General features: G+C 44.2%; 1 protein-coding gene across 1 annotated transcript in view; it reads left to right on the top strand.

Moving 5' to 3' along the window:
- The first annotated feature begins 16,763 nt into the window (after positions 1-16,763).
- Positions 16,764-22,505, top strand: part of R3hcc1l (R3H domain and coiled-coil containing 1 like) — an 85,438-nt gene continuing 79,696 nt past the window's right edge. The window contains exon 1 of the mRNA XM_059257853.1: positions 16,764-17,279. The gene's annotated coding sequence lies outside the window, so the exon portion shown is untranslated. The remainder of the gene's footprint in view (positions 17,280-22,505) is intronic.

Raw genomic sequence — 22,505 nt, 5'->3', positions numbered from 1 at the left:
AAAATACTGAAGTAAGGACGCTTTCTGTTTCTAGCTCTGGGCCTTGCCTCTGTGGCTTTATTCTCAGCTAGTGGGAAAGATGTATGCTGGCTTATAAGCCCAAAGGGAAAAGTCTTTTCTGTCTTTGTGTCTATGTGCAAATACCATTGACCCTGCTTGGCACTGTGCCTACATTTAAGCTAGTCGGTGGGTACAAAGGATACAGTACTGTGGTGGATTCCGACAGGGCCCCGTGCCTACTCTATAGAGGCCAATGGGAAAGATGTAGGGGCACACAGCCCCTTAGACCTTAAGAAACAAAGAAGTAGTTCATTCCATAGGAAGGGTGCTGTCAGACAAAAGTAACTTGTGTGCACAAGCAGAAACTAACACTCGGTTTCCCATAAGATTCTTGTATTAGTTAGCTTGAGTTGCTATTAAAAAATGCCTGTAAGGCCGGGCAGTGGGGTGGTGGTGGCGCACACCTTTAATCTCAGCACTTGGGAGGCAGAGGCAGGCGGATCTTTGTGAGTTCCAGGCCAGCCTGGGCTACAGAGTGAGTTCCAGGAAAGGTGCAAAGCTACAGAGAGAAACCCTGTCCCCAAAACAAAACAAAACAAAACAAAACAAGACAAAAATGCCTGTAAGGACCAGCAAGATGGCTCAGTGGGAAAAGCTATTCGCTGCCAAGCCTGATGACCTGAGTTTGATCCCTAGGACCTTCATGGTGGATGGGGGAAAGCTGACTCAATTATCAGTGGTGCACACCTTTAATTCTAGGGCTTAATTACCTTATAAAGAGAAACACTTATCTGGCTTCTGGTTCTTTAGGTTCCAATCCAAGTCCAGGTGATCTCATGGTTTTTGTTTTTGGCTTCTGGAAAGGGGTGTCAGATGGCAAAGACGGGGTGCATTTTACATTTTGAACAAGAAAGTAGAGGAAGAGATTGTGGTGTCACAATCCCTTATAGGTCATACCTCTACTGACCCAAGAACCTCTCATTAAGCCCCATCTCCTAAAGGTGCCACCACTACTCAATAACACCATTCTAGGGACCACAGCCTTCCACACTGGAGGCTTTGGAGATGTTCAGCATATAAACTGCATCAATGCCCGGTGTGTAAAATTGCCCACCTGGTGTTTTTAAAGGGTCCATCTCGTTTACTGTGTATTCATTCACTGCTATCAGAGGAAACAAGCTGTTCTGAAAGTCTCCTGCTTTTGAATGTCCTGGTGCCAAGGCCATGACAGGGACAAAATACAGGCTTCCACCTACAGCGTTTCTGTTCAAGAAGGCTCGAACACCTGTCCTGTACACTAAGGAATGGTCTCAGGTCCAGGGTATCATGTATTTGGCACAATTGTTCTATTGGCTGCACTGGCCTCTTTTAGATGAGATCACAGGATCAGGCTTTCAGATGAAAGATCATGCAAAGCCAGCTCCTTCAGGCGCTTGGGCATACTTCTCACACAAGGAACGAGGGGAAAGTCAGGGCTTTATTGCTATATTAGTCAGGGTTCTCAAAAGGGACAGAACTGATATTAAAAGGGGATTTATTAGACTGACTTACAGGATGTAGTCTGGGTAGTCCAACAATGCCTGTCTTACAATGGAAAGGCTGAGAATCCAGTAGTTGTCCAGTCTACAAGGCTGGATGTCTCTGCAGTCCCAGGCTGGTGCTGCAGTGTGGGACTCCTGGGGAGCTTTCACATTGGATCCCAAAGAAGTTAGATTTAATACCAACCACAGCAATAGGGTAGATGAATTCCAGTGAGAGTAAGGACAAGTAGGCAAAGAACAAAAGCTTCCTTTTTCCATGTTCTTTTACACAGGCTGCCCAATAGAAGATGTAGCCCAGATTTAGGGTGGGTCTTCTCACTTCAAATAATCTGATTAAATCCTCTGCAGACATATACAACAGCTTGAGTTTTAGTTGATTTCAGATGTTTACATTTTTTAACACACACACATACTAAAAACAAACAACAGCAAAAATTCCCACCGTCAATTATGGTAAAATACACTCAATATAACATTTATCATCATAATCATTTTAAGTGTAGAGGTTCAATTCATCTATATTACTATGTAGCCAATCTCTAGAATATTTTCACAGTGTAAAACTGAAACCCTACACCCATGAAATACCAATTCCTCATTCCTTTCTCCCCCAACCCCTGGTACCCACCATGCTCTATGAAAGTGACTATTCTGGTTACCTCCTATGAGTGGAATCATTTGGGATATGTCCTTTTCACTTAGCATAATATCCTCAAGGCTCATCCCTGTTGTAGCATATATCAGAATTTTCTTTCTTCTCAAGGCTGAATGACACCCTATTGTTTGTATACACTGCATTTGCTCATCCATTTATCCAGGGGTAGATACTGGATATCTCCCATTTTCTGGGTGTTGTGAATGTGCTGTGAACATGGTGCAGAAGATCTGTTTTGATGGCAGCAGCCTGGATATTCTGGGACCCTTGGCCAGATTCAGATGAGACAGGGTCCCAGTAGGGCCTTGAACAGATTAGCTCTGAGTTAGAAGGGACAGTGCAGGGATGCCTTCTTCTAGACTAGGCTGGACTTAAGAGGATGGGATGACTTCCTGAGACTGAGAAAATGTCCAAGCACGAGGGAGAGGATCCAAAGGAAGGAGAATGCCAGGCTTCATCTGGTTCACAGTTTGGGCAGCTGCTGGCCACAATTTCACACTTTGTTGACTCATTTTCAGAACTCTTGTCAGGTTGTTAGTGGTAACTTCCAAACTATCGCATTGGACTAATTACTTTAGGAGAGATCTGCACTGTTCTTTGAGACCTCAGCCCCTCCACTTCCGTTCTCTGCTGAGCACTCTGCGGAAGCTCTCCCGGGAACCAGTGCCAGCCCCCAAGAGAGCTTGGCTTCCCTGCTCCACCATTTCCCAGCCCCACTTGCTCTTCTCTTTGTCAGCATTGCCCACAGCAGACTTCCTGGTTCATCTGTTTATCTTTTGTCTACACTAAACTGAGGTGAGAAACCAGCTTTATCTAAGTGGCCAATTGTGCCCCACATTGAAGAATTTGATGTTCAGTATGCTGGCTTTGAAGGCAGGGAAGGACAGTGACACGGATTGAACTGAGGAATGCTTAGTGGTACTCAGCATAAGCAGCCTGTTAGCTGGAGGCTGAGCCAAATAGAAGTCGAGTATCTGGGGGCCTTTGAAATGGCTGCTGAAGACAAGGGAATTGTTTGTTGGAACTAGGCGACCCAGGAGCAGGCTTCACGGTGTTGGAGATCAATACTGCTTCTTCTAAGGAAACAAACAGAATCAATGCCAGCTGCCCCAGGTCTCAAACTAGATCTGAAAGCTACAGGCCCATGGATGGAGGCTTCATGCTGACTTTGTAGAATACAACAGTGTGGATTTGTTTGGGGAACTGCGAGAAACATTACTGAATTTCATTCCAACAACCGTACTTGGGCCGCCAGAGGCCTAACACACAAGCGTACGGCAACAGACGAACATACAACCGAAAGGGTCTTAATATCGTGACAGGTATGTTCTGCTCCCCTATCCACAGTGGCATGCTCGAGATAATATACACCTGTTGGACATAACAGCTTCCGAATGTTCTCACTGCCACCAGGAGCCACCACCAAATAGCCCTCTTGGCTCTCTACATGAAGACTTGCTGTCTTTCTTTGCTTAATCCAATCTAATGTCATTCCAAAAGGACGCCCTTTCTATGGCTTTCTGGTGAGCGGCTCTGGAAGTTTTGTGAGCATGTTTTATTGCTGAATAGCTCAAATTCTTAAAGCTCCAATTCAGTTAAAACCCACTGTTTTCCCTGTAGGGCGAACCCTAAGTTGTGTATGCAGAGGGTGTTTCCTTAAGCAGGGCCTCTGTCCTTGGAATTGCTTCCATTGGCCCTGTACTTGCCATTAAGGCATCACAGAACATTCTTTCCATGCATATGGCAACGCTCAAAGGCAGCGATTGTGTCCTCCAATCCCTGCTGCTGTTCGTTGTATCTCTTTCCTACAGGAAGTCTTTGAAGTCATTCTAGCTGTTTCTTATGTTTGTTAAGATCCTTTGCTTTCTGGTTAGCCTTTATTGGTCATGCCCCGAATCATCCGCTCTCTTATTAGAGTACCCACAATGCATTCCATACTTCATCTGTGATTGGGGTGCTATAGAGTACAAGCTAGCACACAGGGACATTTAGGTGGGCCTTAACAAAATGAGAAGGAGTTCACCTAGTTGATAAGGTACACCAAGGCATTTCTCAGCAGGGAGAAGTCAGCCAAAGCATGGCTGTGATTTATCTGAGGTAGATTATGTCCATTCTTGTATGAGCCAAGTCATTCATTTTTCATGATTTTAAAAATTATTCTTAGAATTATGAAATCTCAGAGTTACAGACATCCTTGGATGTGTACAAGACCCCGTCAGATGACTAAAGGACCAGGCTACAAAATTCTCTGCCCACTCCCCACAAAAAGTGGGTTTTGAGTATCTTTTGAGACAGGGAATGTCGCTCTTTTGAAGCAGATCATTCAATGTTTTTACTTCTCTGTTTGAAAGTTCCTGTGTTTCAGCTGAAGCCTGCTCCACGGCCACATTAGTCATTTTTCAGAGTTATTGAGCATTTCATTTGCTCAGTGCTATTCCAAGCATTCTGTGTGTAGCTCTGTAGGGGCACACATGGGGGATCCTGAATGCTCCATAGAGATAATCAAGGAGGAGGAACAGGACAAACAATTGCTGAGTTTTGTCTTCAAAGAACTTGTACTGTAGTGGGGGAAACCCAGGGCAAAGAGAGCAAAACAAGTATTTTTATGGAGACATGAATTAAATACCAACGGTGTACAAAGGAAAAGACAGTCAGCTTCTCTGAGGGGAGCAGAGACAACCTGTTCTCTGGTGTATGCAGCAATCAGAGTTACCAAGTCAGATGACATTACATTCTGGACCTTTCCAGGCTTTCCACCGCATTCGGAAATGAAAGCCAGGCCCTTCAGGACTCCATACAATATGGTGTTTCATGACCTCGCATTGCTCATGAGAACCCTCACATTTTCTTTTCTGATGACATTGATCTTGATGTCCTGTGAACCTGTTAGTCCCTGATTTGGGATTTTTACACTGGTGTTTCCTCTTTAGACCGCTTTTCGGGCTTCTCCATGGCTTGTTCCTTTACATCACTCAACTGTACAAAAGTCCTCCCATGCACCATGACTTGTTCACTTGCAATCCCTCTACTCTGCTGTATGTACCCCACAGTGTTCATTACTATCTAAAACTTCCTTATTATCGTCCTATTGAATGTGAGCTCATGAGAGCTTGGAGAGTGTCAGTTTTGTTTATGGCTGCATCCTCAGTGCCAAGAACATGGCCTAACACATAACAAATGTAAACATAAACATTGGCAAAATAAATGTATGAGTTAATTTTGATAACCTATTATAAATATTATTTTTTTTAAAAACTAACAGCAGGAGACATTAACACCTGATGTACTTTGTAGTTTCTAGACACGAGTCCAATCCTTTTGAAAATGAACCCAAACAGTTTCTCATTTGAAATCCTGTGCTATTTCCTACTTTCTATGATTTCTCAAAGGATTTTAACCATGGCTCTGAGATTTGCAAGTCTTTCCAGTGTCTAGGAGATTTTCTAGCCAGGCTGAGGTAGCAACAAATTGCACGCGTGAAGGATTCTCATCTAGAATGAGGTTACATTTTCAAGTCAGCATGCAAAGGGAAAATTGACATATCACCAGAATTTCCCTGGATGTCCTAGCATCAAAACAGATAACGGATTCTGTAGTTGTGCACCCAGGGGATTGGTTTGTTTGCATTGGGTGCCCTGTGGTGTGAAATACCAGAATCACTCTCAGCCTAGCTAGGTGCTTTTCTTATTGGAGATGCTTGGGAACTAAGGCTGAAGGGACAGCATTGTGTATCCTCTACTATAGCCATGTAGTTCTGGGCTGGAGCTAAACTGACTGATTTGGAATCCTGCCTCTAACACTTACTGCCCCCATGAGTACAGACTGTTACTCAACTTCTCTATGTGTCAGTTTCTTTATCTGTGAAGTGGGATAATAATAGTACCTGCCTCAACTGGTTACATTAAATCTAAACTCATTAACCTATATGAGTTCCTTAGACTAGCAGCTGTGCGTGCTGAGCATGCCCATCCATATTTGCAAATCATTTTGTTATCTCTCATCTCCTGTTCATGCTGAGACGTAGGCTGGGTGGGTGGAGAGGCGGGCAGAATGTGCTAGACTATTTCAGTTGCAATTGCTTGTTCTCTCACCTGCTTTTTCTGTTTCTCTTTCCTCAGATGCCGACGGTAGCGTCTGTCCGATGTGACCTCGCTCCAGTGCTCCATCTCTGCTGGAACTCTGGGTTCCCTCTATCAATTACCATACAAGCCCTACTTTGTATGCTTTTCTAGGGATAGGTAGAAGTGAAACAAACAAACAAGCACACACACACACACACACACACACACACAGATTTGGGATAGTTCGACCTATTCATCCGTCCCTCTCACATTCCCATGCCTCCACTAACCATGAGTTTGGCCTTCTCTTGATGACTCCCTCCAAACAAAGCCATTGAGTCCTTTCAGTTGCTTCAAGCTTTTTCTGGAATCCTGCCTTTATTCTCTGGCTTCAGCTTTTTTGATTTTTTTTTTTTTTTCAGATTCATGTTCTTCCCTTTTAGCACTGAGAAAGTTAAAAAGTCAGAAAGAAAGGCAACACAGCAGAAAATTCATGAAAAATGGCCAGCCAGGATTTCTTTCTTTTTTTTAATGTGAAGAGCAGAAGAGAGCAAGGCCTGAAGAGTTGGCATGAGGAGAAAGGAACACTCACTGTTATATACGGCAAAAGCTGCGGTCCTAACAGAGGTGATGAATTCCCGCAGGCCAGAGCTGCTGGAGGACAGGGCTCTCAGGGGCAGCCAGCCTGGCAGACAGGCTAACTGCCAGAGAGTAGAAGCCAAGCTTTGAGCACATCTGGAAAGTTCAGTAGTTACAGATATTCACTTCTTAGCCCTAGTATGGAACGTCTTGTTCCTGGATTGTTATTAAGATTAGAGAAGAAAATGTTATCTAAGGACACAGTAAATGCCAGATGTTATTATTATCATCCTTTGGGCCTATAGTTGACTCACTCATTTGTACATTTAACACAGATTTTCTGGTTGTTATAGTCTAGGCATAATGCAAAACACAGCATGAAAATATGAAGTGGGTCAAGTCTCTTTCATTAAATAGTCATATCTGAGGAGAAAGAAAGGCACAGAGGTAGGGTATACAGCAGGCTGTGTGCATTGTCTTAGACTGAGTATACAGTGGGTCCTATGAATCACAAGAAAAGGAGAGAGACGCTGGACAGGGAAGAGGTGAAAACCAATAAAGGTGTGCTAATGAGTAGGCCACTGCTGTGGGCAGTGGGCTCAGTCCCGTTGAGGATCTCGCAGAGACACTGCAGAAGCTGTCTGCTGTTGTCCCATTAGAATGTGTAATCTGTGGCCTTTGTCCAGTAACTCCCACTTCTGGCCTGCCCTGGCCGCTGGACTAGCCTATTCTTGGGGCCGCACACAGTAGAATAGTCTTGTGCAGATAGAAGCAGTGATGTTAAGAGGACATGGCAGAACACAGAAGTGTCTGTTATGTTCACTTAGAGAAAGAAGCACAGAGTGTTATGGATGCTGGAAGGGAAGCTCCCAGCTTAAACTAGTTGTGTGTCTTCTTTGAAGAGCTGACAGTTGATCACTACCCCTTGACGGGGTACCTCCTTCTTGAGCTGTTCAGTGATGCATGAGCAGAGATTCCCTGATGCCTGGCCACACTGCAAGTTCTGGTTGGGTGTAATAAGCCATCTTCTGATTGTCCTACCACAGGGACAGAAGGTCGAGAGCGGGACAAGAACTCTGACGGCTAACAGATCCTCCCAGCGTGGTCCTCTCTGAGACCGAGAGGTGGAGAATAGAGGGAGTGAGCTTACATTTGCTTTTCATAAAGAGACCCAAGGACTTTACTGCTTTTTCTCACAACTCACTCCAGGTTGGGTCTGCTTGTGAACTCTTTATGCTTCCTCAGAGCCCTCCTTCCAGTCACCTCACAGCAGCCCTGCCCCCACCCCCCACGCCCGCTGCCCTACTCCTCCTTCACAGCACCACCTCCCAGCTAGAATAAGGATGTGGCAATCCGGCTGCCCAGAATTACTCCCCCTGCCTTCAGTTCGCCCTGAGCAGAGTTCAGATTGCACATTTCCCGACACTCAGAGAGACCCATTAATATTTAGCATGTTACATTTCCAAAGCACTTTGCTAACATGAATTGATCTTTTCGGCACCCCCTTGCGAGGCAGCTCAGTACTGCTAGCTCTACTGGGGACATAAGACTTCAGGAAGATAAGCTACTTAGGCTGGGGCCAGGGCTGATGAGTGATGGACCAAGATTAGCACCAAAGGTCGATGACACCAGTTGTCTGTGTCTCCAGACAGAACTCTACAGTGGCTACGACACACCCTCCCTCACCAGGCTGTCCTGGAACAAATCCAGCCCTCAGAAGGTTTAAATAGAATGGATTTGTCATCTTTAAGAATGAACTGCTTACAAAACCAGCTATCATTTATGGACCCAGGCACTTTACATAGATTGTGTCATTTAATTCTCTCGACCCTTGTCCATCTTCTGTAAGATCAGAAGTTTGTGTATTAGAGAACCGAGGCACAGAAAGATTAAGCAACCAGCGTAGTTTCCCAGCCAGTAATTAGCAGAGCTAGGTTTAAACCCAGGCTAGATAGCTTCTGAGGTCTTAACTATTTTGAGCCAGATTAGATGTAGGTAGATGAACAAGGTCAAGTGGACTTGCTCTTTGTGAAGTTCTGCCCGCTCCTGGACAATTCATCATATGCTTTGCACAATTATTTCTGCAGGTAAAAAAATAAGAGAGTGTGTTTGTGAAGACTGAGTGTGTAAACTAAAGTGGTTGGGTACTCAGTTTCCTCTGCTTTCCATTCCAAAGTCTCGCTCAAAGTGCAGAGAGGACTAGTTTATGCAATATTAAATAAATAAGCGGGGGCCTGTGTGCCATGCACTGTGATTAATGACAACACTCTGGTTGACAGAGCACAAGGGCTGGGAGAGCTCTTTGTAGGGACAAAGGAGGGAGGCAGGAGTGACCCGTTGGCTCAGAGAGGTTGCAGAAGTTTTGTGGAGGTGACCCGAGTTACGTGCTGATGTAGGTCAAGAAAAGAAAGGTCAGTACGTGCAAGGAGAGTGCAGTTGTGAAGTAGCAGGCAGGTTTGGAAGCCAGGAGGTTCTAGCCCCTTGCTTTCTTGCATTCAGGGGTCAATTTGTGGCCCCAAAGTCCTGGATGAGAGAGTGGGTCAAAAATTCTAGGATGCCATCGAAAATGTAATTGTTTGTGACAAGAATGGTCAAATTCTCACCTTGGTGTTTTGTTGATTAAAACAGATAATTTATCTAACAGATGTTTGACAAGTCTCTATTATACACAAGGTACCGACCCCAGGAGCCCTTGACGGGAACCACACCTTTCAGAGTGCCGAGGCCATTGAGCCGGCCTGGAGCTGAAAGCATTGTATCCTGGTAAGAAACTGAAGAAGAGTCACTCTGTCTCTCTTTCTCTCCTAGGGGGAAAATTATCAGTGTTGTAATTTAATTCTTTTACATTTTTAATGTTTTTAATTGAAATAGAATTATATCAATTCCCCTTTCTCTTTCCTCTCTCCAGCCCCTCCCAGTGACCCTCCCTCAGACCTCTCCCATGCCTCAAGTTAATAGCTTCTTTTTCTATTTGTTACGTACACATATGCACGTATGTATGCATATACACAAATATATATATATATATATATATATATATATATATATATATATATAAAAATACAACCCTCTGAGTCTGTTTCTGTTGTTTGTGTGCATATGATTTCAAGGCTGACCACTCTGCATCAGACAACCAACAAGGGAATTCATTCCTGGGAGAGGCTGATTCCCCTCTCAGCAGCCACTAGTTGCCTGTAGTTCTTTGTCTAGGGGTGGGGTCTCGGGAAAATTTCCCTTTCCGAGTTAACATGTCCGTTGACACTGCTGTTGTTTCAGCTTGCTCAAGCAGACATTTCTAGGAGAGACTGTTTTATGGCAAATTTCCTGGTATTCCAGCTCCTACACTCTTCCCACCTCCTCTTCTGCAACGCTCCCTGAGCCATAGATAGATGCAGGAGCTGTGATGCAGATATATCTGTTGGGGCTGGGATCCCCACGATCCATTGATCTCTGTTTTCTCTCTGGTTGAGTGGGCTTTAAGTCAAGTTAGACAGCTGTTGGCTACCACCACCATGTGAGTGCCAGTTCTTGTGTCTTTATGCACATCTTGCCATGCTGGGATGTGTGGTTCACAGGTGCTTTGACGGGGTAAGACTGCATAATGTCCAGTTGTGGTCTTCTGTGGTGGTCTCTGTTTGTTGCAAAGGGCAGCTTCTTTGATGAGGGAGGGTAGCTACACTTATTTCTAGATATAAGACTTAGAATGCAGTAAAGAATGATGATGGTCTAGTAAAGCGGCAGTAGTAGATTCTTTTCTAAGGTCTTTAACCTCACTAGCCCCTGGGAAGCTGGTTAGGTTTCCAGTACAAGGCATGGTTTCCTGCCTATGAAGTGGGCCTTAAGTCCAACCAGACAGCTGTTGGTTGCCACCAACACGGGAGTGTCTGTTTCTGCCTCTTTATGCATAGCTTGCCATGCTGGTAATTGTCATGGCTCACAGGTGCTGCAGCTGGGTGGGAATGTTCAATTCCTTCCCTCCCTGGGCAGCTTGCTTAGTATCTTCTGGAACCATGGAAGCTAGACCTCAGGGAGGAGGCTTTCTCAGACCCAGCTCAAGTCATCCAAGTTCTGTGTCCTAAGTGTGTGGATTCTTTAGCAACAGGGGCCCACGCTCAGTCTCTGAGAGTCAACCAAGGACTACATAATCTATATTGTTTGGGGAGTCGTGTGTGTGTGTGTGTGTGTGTGTGTGTGTGTGTGTGTGTACATGATAACATGCACCTGTGTGAAGATCAGAGGACAACTTGTGGGAATTGGCTCTTTGCTTCTATCTATCATGTGGGGCTTAGGAATCAAACTGAAGTTGTCATGCTTGGTAGCAAGCATCTCCCCCAACACTGAGCCATCTCATTGGCCCTGGTATTGTAATTTAAAGCCCTGTTTGTTCCCTATTAGAATCTGTCCCTTGTGAGCAAAACTTTATGTAATGTGTATCTCCCTTTTCCTTATTAGTTCTTTATAGTTTAATAATTTTCTGGCTATTGTGTAACTTGATATTCATGATTAGCCAGTGTGGCACGTGGTCTTGGTGGGTCTCCATCTTGCAGTTGAGTTTTAGTGACTCATCAAAGGTACTCTTCCAGGACCCTGGTCTCAAAATTGTTCCCTATTTGCCTTCCAGCTTCTGTTGGTGCTCGCACAGATATAGCTAAGTGCCAGATAGATGCCCCTGACTGTAGATGTAACCAACCGTCTTATTAAATAAGAAACACAGAACCAATGCAAAGAAGAAAGCCAAGAGATCAGAGCTAAGAGCCTTACCCTGCAGCTAGCCTCTTCAGCCAAGAGACCTCTCTGAAAGAGACCTACTTCCGTGTGTTTGTCTTTATATAGTCTTTCTGTTCTGCCTTCTCATTGGTGGTAAACCCAAACACATGACTGCCTCATCACTGCCTGTCTGTAGAGACTTCCAGGTCTTCTATGGTTGGGATTGAGATTAAAGGCGTGTGTCTCCAATGCTGGCTGTATCCTTGAACACACAGAGATCTACCTAGCTCTGCCTACCAAGTGCTGGGATTAAAGGCGTGCACCACCACCGCCATGCTCTTGCTATGGCTCTAATAGCTCTGACCCTCAGGCAACTTTATTTATTAACATACAATTAAAATCACATTTCAGTACAAATAAAATACCACCATACCTGACAGCACAGTGGAGTGAGAAGTACGGCTTGGTGCACATGGTGAATTAGGTCTTGATGGTATCAAATACAGGGCAGCGATGAGGCAAAATGTGCAGACTGGTTATCAGTTACAGTTCTCAGGGACCAAGCCCTTCTCAGATGATCCAGGTAGAGTGAATGTGGACACAAAGTCACTGAGCTCATCCCTCCATGTGGGATGTGTGGTATAGCATAGGTTAAACCACACACATCTCAAGAAGTGGCTATGGGGATATATGTGATGACAAGTGACAAATACGTCAGAAGCTGCTCCCATGATTTCTTTATGGTGGCTTCAGTTAGAGATGGAGAGTCCTCTGGGCTTCAGTTAAGTTTTAGGGTCTGGAGTCATCATCATTATCAAAGCGAATTGAATGAGAGCTATCTGCAGATGTCCTGCCCTCCTAGTGTCCTACAAACTCACCATTTGATGCCTTATACCATGTTGTTTTAGTAGCAGTACTTACAAATACTAGTCGGGAGGGAAAGGGTCAACATCCAAAGGCCCAGTGACATTTGGATCCTCTGTGCTTGTAAGCGGATATCCACAAGAGGAAAGATTTCTTATGTCAGGAGTCACCGGTCAGAGCCTACACTTCCAGGAGAAAGGCTTATTTAGTCTCTCTATCCTGATAACATTTTCTCTTCCATCTTCGGTGCCATATGGGTAATTATGGCATTGTATTCGGAGAATTCTGTGAAACATTCCCCAGCAGGATTAGAACTCGTCTCCTATATAACCTGTGTCTGCCCATCACCTCGCAGACACATCATCTCATCAGGACTGCTTTGAAGCTAGGCTGGAGCTAACCGTCTCCTAACGAAGTCCCCCAACATCTGCTAGCTATCTCAGGACTCCAAAGGGTCACACCATTGACATAGGGGACCTGGCACTAGGAATCATAGAGTAATGAGGTCGAGGTGCTAGTGTAGCAATTGAGAGCTCAGACTCTGGAGCCAAATGGCTTTAGTTCAAATCTCATGCTTATTAGCTCCATGGCCTCAGGCATATTGTGAAATCTCTCCATGCCTCAGTTTCCTCTAACGGGAAATGATAGCACATATATAATCAGACCTATATAATAAAATGCATGGGAACTGACTTGGGTCGGCGTGTAAAGGGCTTGGCACAGACCCAGCACACACTAAGCACTTGTTAAGTGCTAAATGCTATTATTTATTAAAGGAGGGATTTTCTGCATTCAGGATGATTCTTTTTCTTCCTTATGTCCTTGGAACCTCCACTCTGTGACCTTCTCCCTAATTTACATTTATGGAGCCAGCTGTTCCAACAGCCTCTCTTTCTTCTGGTTGGGGATGGGGAGGAAAAGCACCTTGCATATGAGCTCTTATTATTTTTTGGTATTGCTTACAGTGTCATCTTAAACCAATATGCCACAGCTCATTTTCATTCAGCGCTAAGGGCCCTTTAAACCAGCCATTCCACATTTACTCTGTTTTAAAAAAAGGAAGGTCTTCGGGTTTCATGTTCCTTTATTGTATTTTGTAAGGTACAGAACACATATTGGATACTATGTAAATGTGAAATACTCTAACAATAGTAACAGACAGATGAGAAACTCAAGGAAGTGGAGTCACCATTTCGAATTTAGCTTTTATCGATGGGCTGAGTGATTTGGAAGAGACAGTGTGGCTCCAAGGCTAAAGAGCCCACAGGGATTTCGATGGCAAAGGTCTGACTCTCAGTCACAGCAGCAGCTCCGCTGACCCAAGGCAAGCAGCTTCCTTCCCCTGGACCTCAAATCTCCCATGAATACTGGGCTTGATGCCACAACGCTGCCTCCCAGGGATGCTAAGTTGAGCCTGGCCATATGTGGCTGTGCAGATTGTGCACTGCCAAAGGGTACCAATTGAGGGTGCACATGGGGCATAGGATGCGGTCCACTCTCGGCTATCAGTCTGTACCCTGGTAGTGGGATGTGTCCATCCAGAGGAAGAGGGTGCTTTGCCCTTCTATTTTACACAACAATGTTCGTATGGGTGAGTGGAGACCCTGAATTGAGCATCTTGACAGGAACGGGACATAGAGTTCAGCAAACAGAACGTACAAATTCAACACAGCCACCGAATGCTTGCTCCGTGCCAGGCCCAATTCTAGGGCTGAAGATATGGAGATGGATAAGGCAATTAATACCTGTGGTTCAACCTATCCTTCCTTCTCCAGCCCTTCCTCCACTACATTCAGTCAACTAACAAGTCTTGTCAAACGCTCAAGTTTTCTCCGTCCCACTGCTGGCACTTGGCTTTGTTGTGATACAAGGACCCCCACCTCTACTCCTGTCCTTCAAACAAAAGCAAGGGTGTTTGTATTAAAATGTGAATCAGATATTATTACCCCATTTCAACCCTTCAGTGGCTATAATTTAATTTAGGGTTCTCACAATGGCTCACATTCTGTCCCCTGAAGCAAAACTAACCATCTTGTCCTTTAACTAGCCTAGCTCTTCAGTTAGTTTAACCCTTTGGGATGGAACACTGTTCGAAGTGACTCCACTTCCTTGAGTTTCTCATCTCTTTCTCATCCTTCAGCCCTAAGTGGACAGTCAGCTCTTCAAAGAAGCCTCCCTGGGCCCACCTTGTTAAAGTTACCAAGATATTCTATTATACAGCAGCCCAGCTTACTTTGAAAATAGAGAATTCCACACCTCCTGACCTATCTGATAGATGGTTGAATGCCAAACCAGTGAGGACCTTGCTTATTAATTCTTCCCCGAGTGCCTTGCTAAGTCTCTGATACACAGCACTAAATATCAATAACACTTGTTAGACCAAGTTGGTAAATGGAATTCATCCAGGAGAGAAGTATTGTGACTACATAATGTGGGGACAAGTACTATGACAAAGGCTGTGGTGTGCTAGGCGAGGTGGGGTGGGGTGGCAGATGGGGAACACTGGTTTTTATCATTAGTCGATTTTTGTGGTGCAAATACGTCCTTTTGCCAGTGGTTTTAGTAACTCACCACGGGGTAGAAGATACTGAACAAAGCCCTGGTGGATGAAGCAATACTTGATTTGTGTTTGGCAGAATCTGTGGTTTGCTGGCTCAGTCCCACTTCTGCCAAACTAACATAGCTCTGCTTCCCAGTAGCCCACATTCAACTGTCCCTGATTTCCTTACCCATCCTATCTCTGCTTACCTGGGCATTAAAACATGACTCCATCCAAGCCTCAAACAGTCTGACCTTCCCCGGATCTGACTTTCTACTTAGACTAAAGAACACTGATTCCCAACTATCTTAGTTAGGGTTTCTATTGTTGTGATGAAAAACCACGACCAAAAAGCAAGCTGGGGGGGTGGGTTATTTAGCTTACACTTCCACATCATAGTCCTTCATTGGAGGAAGAACAGGAACTTAAGCAGGGCTGGAACCTGGAGGCAGGAGGGAAGCTGCTTACTGGCTTGCTTAGCCTTCTTTCTTATAGAACCCAGCCACCAGCCCAGGCATGGCACCACCCACCATGGGTTGGGCCCTCCTCCATTGATCACTAACTGAGAAAATGCCTTACAGCTGGATCTCGTGGAGGTATTTCCTCAACTGAGGCTCCATCCTCTCTGATGACTCCGGCTTGTGTCAAGCTGACACAGAAAACTAGTCAGTACACCAACGTAGGCTGTGGTGGTCGTAGAGAAAGGAGGAAAGGACAGGTTACTTTTCTTCCACAATTCCTATCACAGCTGATGATTGTGTTTTGTTGCTGTTGCTGCTTTTGCTTTTTGACATGGGACTATTTCATTAGTCTCTGTCTCTTAGGGACTATAAACTCCATAGGGGTAGGGACTGCTCTGTTCATTATTTTCAGCCCCCGGAATTGGTACACTGTAAACGATAAAATATAATAATTTTGTTGAATGATCAGATCACTCGGGAGGAACTTTCAAGGAAGGCTCACACCTACATACCCTAGAATGAAATTTGGTATGTCTTTTCTCTTTGGACCCCCTAAGGGATGGGAATGAGGGAAGTGGATTGAGGACTCCTATATTGTAAAAGCTACCTACCCAAGGTGTTCATCTTCATCCCTTCTCTCAAACTCAATTAAACTGTGTCTTTACAGGATTTTAACACAAACATGACTTGATTAAATTTGTTATTTACATAAATCGGCCTTTGGCAGTAGGGAGGACCCCACAGTGGTACTGAGATCAGTAAGGAGGACAGTAATCAGCTAAGAAGCGAAGCAGGTGGGAATGAAATAACAGACAGTAGACATAAAAAAGAACAGACTCAAGTGCTGGAGTTAGAGAATCTACAGGGTTTGGTTACATTTGAACATGGATGGAAGAGGCAATGGAGACAGATGAGAATCCAGGGAAGAGTGAACGTCAGTGAACGGAGAGGAGAGACAGTATGTACTTTTCAAATATCTCTTTTCTTTCTCCTCCCTCCCTCCCTCCCTTCTCTCTCTCTCTCTCTCTCTCTCTCTCTCTCTCTCTCTCTCTCTCATTCTTTCTTTCCTTTTTATGGTGTTGAAGACTGAACCCAGAGCACCTCACTTGTTAGGCAACCACTGGGCTATACCCTTAGTCCACCAAAGCTTTCAAGCCATTTTTGACAAGCCTGCAAGACAGAGATGAGACAAGGCTATCTAGAAGTTGGGAGTACAATAAGCTAAGGCAAAAAGGGGCTGAGCTGGATTCCTCCTCCCCCCATTCTTAGAATTGCAGAGAACAATATTTAAAAGGAGAGTTCAGGAAAAAAAAAAAGGAGCATAGGAATAGACTGAGTCGAACGATTTGGAATGAGGAAGGCAATCCTGGATAGTGTCATAGAAAATAAATGATAATGTCCAACAGCATCAAATGAGTAATGCTCAAGTTAGCCTGAAAATACCTCTTGTGGGTTTGGCGACAAGGACACTGGCTGCAACAAGGACATTTTCCGCGGGGGTAGAAGCTGCAGTGTAGAACACAGCACATACAAGGAAGGAAGTGGAGACACTAAGCGTAGATTACGCTCGAAGAAACTCGCCTGTGGACGGGGAAGGAGACACGGTATGATTGAGTAGGACGTGAGCAGATTTGAGCGCTGAGGGTAGAGACGGAGGATGGACGGTATAGGAGATAAAGGGGCGTCAACACCCTCCCGACCTCTTCATTTGCCAGCTCCGCCCCTACGTGACGCGACCGGGCCTCACGAAGACTACAACTCCCAGGAGGCCCCGCGGCGCGGGCGGAGCCAAGGCCTGGCGCGCACCCCAGCGGCGAGCGGAAGAGCTGGAGCTTCATGGTGGCGGCGGAAGCGGAGAGCGACAGCGTCCTGGTAACCACGAACCTCTGTCTCCGATTCTTTCTCACCCTGAGCTGGGGCTGATTGCCCCCTCTTCTCCCCTCCCGGCCGGGACAAGGCCCACTGTTTGTTTGTTTGTTTTCTCATGTGACTTGCGGGGCAGGCCCCCGCCTGGGGCGGGGGTTATTGGGAAGCTCTCGCCCTTCGACCCCTAGGGCCCCCGGACGGGAGGGCCTTTCTTGGGTTCCTTCTGTCTTCTCAGTGGTCGCAGGCCCTGCCTGCATTGAGCCTCAGCCCTAATGCTTCTGGTAGGGATCTTCTCCCTCCCGTGTGTCAACAGGTAGCGGGGTCTGTGGGGACCCCCTTTGGGCTGCGGGGCTGTGGGTCACCGAGGTCGCTCCGGCATGACGTCTGGGTCGCGGGTTCCCAGGCAGTGCTGGATGGCGGCACGTCTGCTCCGCTGCCCGGAGCCCCGGGCTATGGGCTGGCAGTGAGCAGTTTATAAAGTAGAGGTGTACTTCCTGCTCTTCATGGGCGGTCCTCGGAAAGCTTCCAAATCCCTTTATCGAAAGTTTCCTCTAAACTTTTTTCGCCGAATCTGAGTTGTGAGAGAAGGAGCACAGGGTTTGAATCCTGAGAGGATGATGGCTCAGCCGCTTGCTGGACTTGTGATCTCTCTTTTTTTTAAATTTTATTTTATTTTTTGTTTTTCGAGGCAAGGTTTCTCTTTGTAGCTCTTGCTGTCCAGGAACTCACTCTGTAGACCAGGCTGGCCTTGAACTCACAGAGGTCCGCCTGCCTCTGCCTCCCGAGTGCTGGGATTAAAGGCGTGCGCTACCAACGCCCAGAGGGACTTGTGATCTTTTGTTGTCTTATTACCACCACCTCGGTTTCCCTGTCTGAAAAACAAGGGAGACAGCCTTTTTGGTACTTTGCCTTTCGATGTTATGCGTTTCAGCAGAAGTGATGTACGTATGAAACGTTTGGACTGTAAAGCGTGTTTAAAATAAAGCTTTAGTATTCTCCCTTGTGCGGTACAGGCCGGTTGCATTTTAAAATAGTGCTCATGTCTTTATGAAGACTGGAGTTAATAAATGGTCTCCTTAGAAACGGATGAAACATACAAATGTTATGCTAGGTTTCTACTAGAGAGGTGACATTAGGGCCCTGCCACCTGTGGAGACAATTTATCAGAATGTGGACTGTTCTCCACACCCAGCTACTAGCTGCCCCTATTGCTCTGGAACAACTCCTGTAAGTGCGATACATAACAAGCATCTCCTAAGACTTAGAGCTCCCCAAGCTCAGTGCTGAACTTCTTCCCAGTGTCTACTCCTCGTGGGTTTTCCCCTCCTTTCCAGGTCCTACTCATACAGTAATCGCTGTAGCTATTTGGTGTGTACTTGCTAGGAGTCTTTCCTCACAGGATTCAGAATATAAATAGCTAATATTGCAGTCTGTTTTCTGACTCTAAAGATTTGAGATTCTGAATGGTTGCTTTGTGTTGTGCCTGTGAGTCCCCTGTCCCCCTTGTAGAGAAGTTTGGGAGTTTGCAAACAAATTTTAAAAGGATTTGGGATATAGTAATTTTTAAATTTGTTTGAAATTGTTGATTGGAAAATTTTTAAATATGGTTTAGAAAAAACAAGGATAGAAGGAAAGTGTATTAGGTTAGGGTATAAAGTTGAACAAATTCAAATCCTTGTGTTGAGACTTATGTTGGGCAACCAAATTGACTTCTTTGAGCCCGTTTATTAATTTCTAAGATGGAATTAACAGCATTTACCTCATAAGATGTTTGTTAAGATTATGTAAGTTGTGACTTTAAAGAGATTAGTGATGGTAAGGGTATGTAAGTTAATTTTGTGGCTGATGAATGATGACAAGGTGATTGTTAATTTTAGGTATTTTACTGAGATGCCATTTGTTTGTTTGTAAAACAGGGATAGTTATCTATACTCTTCAGACTTTAAAAACTATGGGCTGGAGAGATGGCTCAGAGGTTAAGAACACTGGCTGTTCTCCCAGAGGTCCTGAGCTCAATTCCCAGCACCCATATGGTGGCTCACAACCATCTGTAATGAGATCTGGCTCCCTCTTCTGGCCTGCAGGGATACATGCAGACAGAACACTGTATACATAACAAATAAATCTTTGCCAGGCGGTGGTGGTGCACGCCTTTAATCCCAGCACTCGGGAGGCAGAGGCAGGCGGATCTCTGTGAGTTCGAGGCCAGCCTGGGCTACCAGGACAGGCTCCAAAGCTACACAAAGAAAAACCCTGTCTCAAAAAAACCAAAACAAACAAACAAACAAAAAACCAAAACAAAACTATGGTAGAACTGGCTGTGGTGTCAACACACCTATAATCTCATTCTTTGGGAGACCAAGACAGGAGAATCAAAAATTTGATGTCAGTCTGGCCATTTTAGTGAGATTCTTTCTCAGACACCACCACTACCAAAAAACTGTAAATAGAAGTTCTTAGCCAGGCGATGGTAGCACTTGCCTTTAATCCCAGCACTCAGGAGGCAGAGACTGGTGGATCTCTGAGTTCCAGGCCAGTCTGATCTACAAAGTGAGTTCCAGTACAGCCAGAGCTGTTACACAGAGAAACCTTATCTAGAAAAACCAAACCAACCAACAAAACAAACCAAAAAAAGTTCTCAAAATTACAATTTCTTTTTTAATAAACATTACAAGGGTTGAGGTATATAGGCTCTGGGTTCTCTCCCTAAGACTAGCAATAACAACAGCCACTACCAACAAAAGCCTTTAATCCCAGCACAAGAGTCAGAGGCAGACTGATCTCTTGAGTTTTTTGCTAGCCTAGTCTATGTAGTGAGTGAGTTCCAGTTCCAGACCAGGAAGGGTGATACAGTGAGAGCCTGTCTTAAAATATATATATATTGCTCTTTTTTACTATTAGGGTTTCCTACAGTGCTATTGTGAAATGGTTGTTAGTATGTGCTTTAGTTAAAATTTTTCTAGAGATTTCAATTTTTTTTGTACTTTGTTAGTTGAAATTGGACTGGTGCTTTATTTATGACCTGTACTAAGTGTATTTCACTGTGCAGTGTAGCTTGTAGTAGGACAATTATTGTGACTCAGATTATTGACAAGAATTGAATTTTATAGAGCAATTTTTGTGTCTGTTTACATGACCCTCCCCCCCACCCCTACCCCGGGCACATATGTATACGCGTACACTTTTTAAGCTAGGCTGTTGTAAGATTTTTAGCCTGAGTTGGACATGGTGGTGTATGCCTTTAATTCTAGTACTTGGGAGTCAGAGGCAGGAGGATCTTTGTGAATTCAGGGTTAGCCTGGTCTACATATCAGTTCCAGGTCAGCCAGAGCTACCTGTTGAGACTGAAACAAAAACAAAACAAAAATTTAGCCCAAAGGAGTCTAGGAAACTTGATGACCCTCATTTTTTAAAGGTGGAAACTTAATGACTACCTCTGCCGATGTCCTGTCTGTGTGTGTATCTGTAAGTAATAAGTTTAGAGAAACCAAGGAGGACAGCCTTACAGACATAAATGATTTGTTGATCAGGGCAAAATCTTAGACAGGGTTTCTCTGTGTAATAGCCCTAGCTATCTTAGAACTCACTATGTAGACCAGACTGGCCTTGAACTCACAGAGATTCACATGTCTGCCTCCTGAGTGCTGTGATCAAAGGCGAGGATCATCATGTCAGGGCAAAATCTTATGGGTTAAGAATTGAAATATTCTGGGCGGTGGAGGTGCATGCCTTTAATCCCAGCACTAGAGGCCGGCATGGTAGACAAAGCAAGTTCCAAGACAGCCATGGCTACACAGAGAAACCCTGGCTTTAAAAGACAAAACGAAGAATTGAAATACTAATTTTTATTTTCTTCAGGTGTCTCATTGACTGCCAGATATCCACACATTTGGATGCTAAGAAAATACTTCCTTTATTCCTTTTTTAAATACTTCATCTTCACCAAAAGGCTAAGAAGCAATTATTCTCTTTCATGTTGTGCCCTCTGCTTTTTAGATTCATTCTTTCTTATCTTTAGTTACGCTTCAACATGATTTTTTGCACAATAGTGTATATATGTATATTCACATATATGTGTGTGTATGTATATATATATATATTTAGCTATAGCAATGGAAATATATATTTAAATCTACTTTGTGCATATTGTGTTGTCTCCTTTGTTTCAAACACTTGCTTTTTGACTCCTTTTTACTTAAAAGGACGTTGGAAGGTAGATTTCATTCTTAACTATATATGTAGTAGATGCTCAGTTAGTGATGATTGCTGAATAGGAACATTTTATTGATTATCTTATGCTATATGGCACAATTAGGCAAGGCCAGACTCTATTGTGGAAATACCCTAAGCTTTGGAGTCACAGTTCTGAATCCAGTTTCTGCTGGGTATAGCCTTAGTTCCTACTTTTGAATTCACTTCACGTCATCTGTAAAGTAGAGATATTAGCCTGCATGGCTGAAAAGAGATATATTTGAACTAGGCATATACTAGTTGAGTTTAGTAGAAAATAGAGTTGCTCATATTAATATTTTTAGTTTTTATTATTTTATGACAGTTATAGATTTTGTTTATAATAATCATTCTCTTAATGTTTCACACGATCATTGTGTTTCTTTGTTACCCAAGGTTAAGGTGTTGACTGTGACCATGGAGCCTGAAACATTGTAAAGCTAATTGGCCCACATGGAGTTTGAATCTGTGACCTGTTCTCATTAACTTCATGCACTAAGTATTCACAGATATCTGACATATTTTTTAATTTGATATTCATGTAACTCATTAGATATAAGTAAATGAAATAGTGCCAAGAGTAAAAGTATGGATTTTTTAATTAAAAATGTATGAAGCTAGCCCTCATATAATATATAAAACTGGCAACCTATAGGATCAACCACTTACCTGAGCTATAATTGAAACATTCTTTTCATTGTTGAGTTATATTTATGGTAGGTTTCCTAGCCATGGAAATGCAGAGTAGACTATTGATGTGTTGAAAGAGGACGCAACTGTGCTACTCACCAGAAAAGGTGCTCATAGTGTGCAGGGAAAACATGAATGAGCCCAGCAGGATGGGTACAGCTTGGGTAACTCCTAAGAGCTTAGTGAATTACAGAGAAATTTAGTTGTCAAAGCATTAGATAGGAGAAAAGTTATAGGGTTGTTCAGTGGCAGCAAGCCTGCATTTGGAGAGTGTTTTCTTCTCTGAATAAACCATACACCATTTTTTCCTAG

The sequence above is a fragment of the Peromyscus eremicus genome, chromosome 1, assembly GCF_949786415.1.
Source record: "Peromyscus eremicus chromosome 1, PerEre_H2_v1, whole genome shotgun sequence".
Classification (NCBI taxonomy): Eukaryota; Metazoa; Chordata; class Mammalia; order Rodentia; family Cricetidae; genus Peromyscus; species Peromyscus eremicus.
Note: the sequence above shows the minus strand (reverse complement) of the source record. Positions and strands in the feature narration are given on the sequence as shown.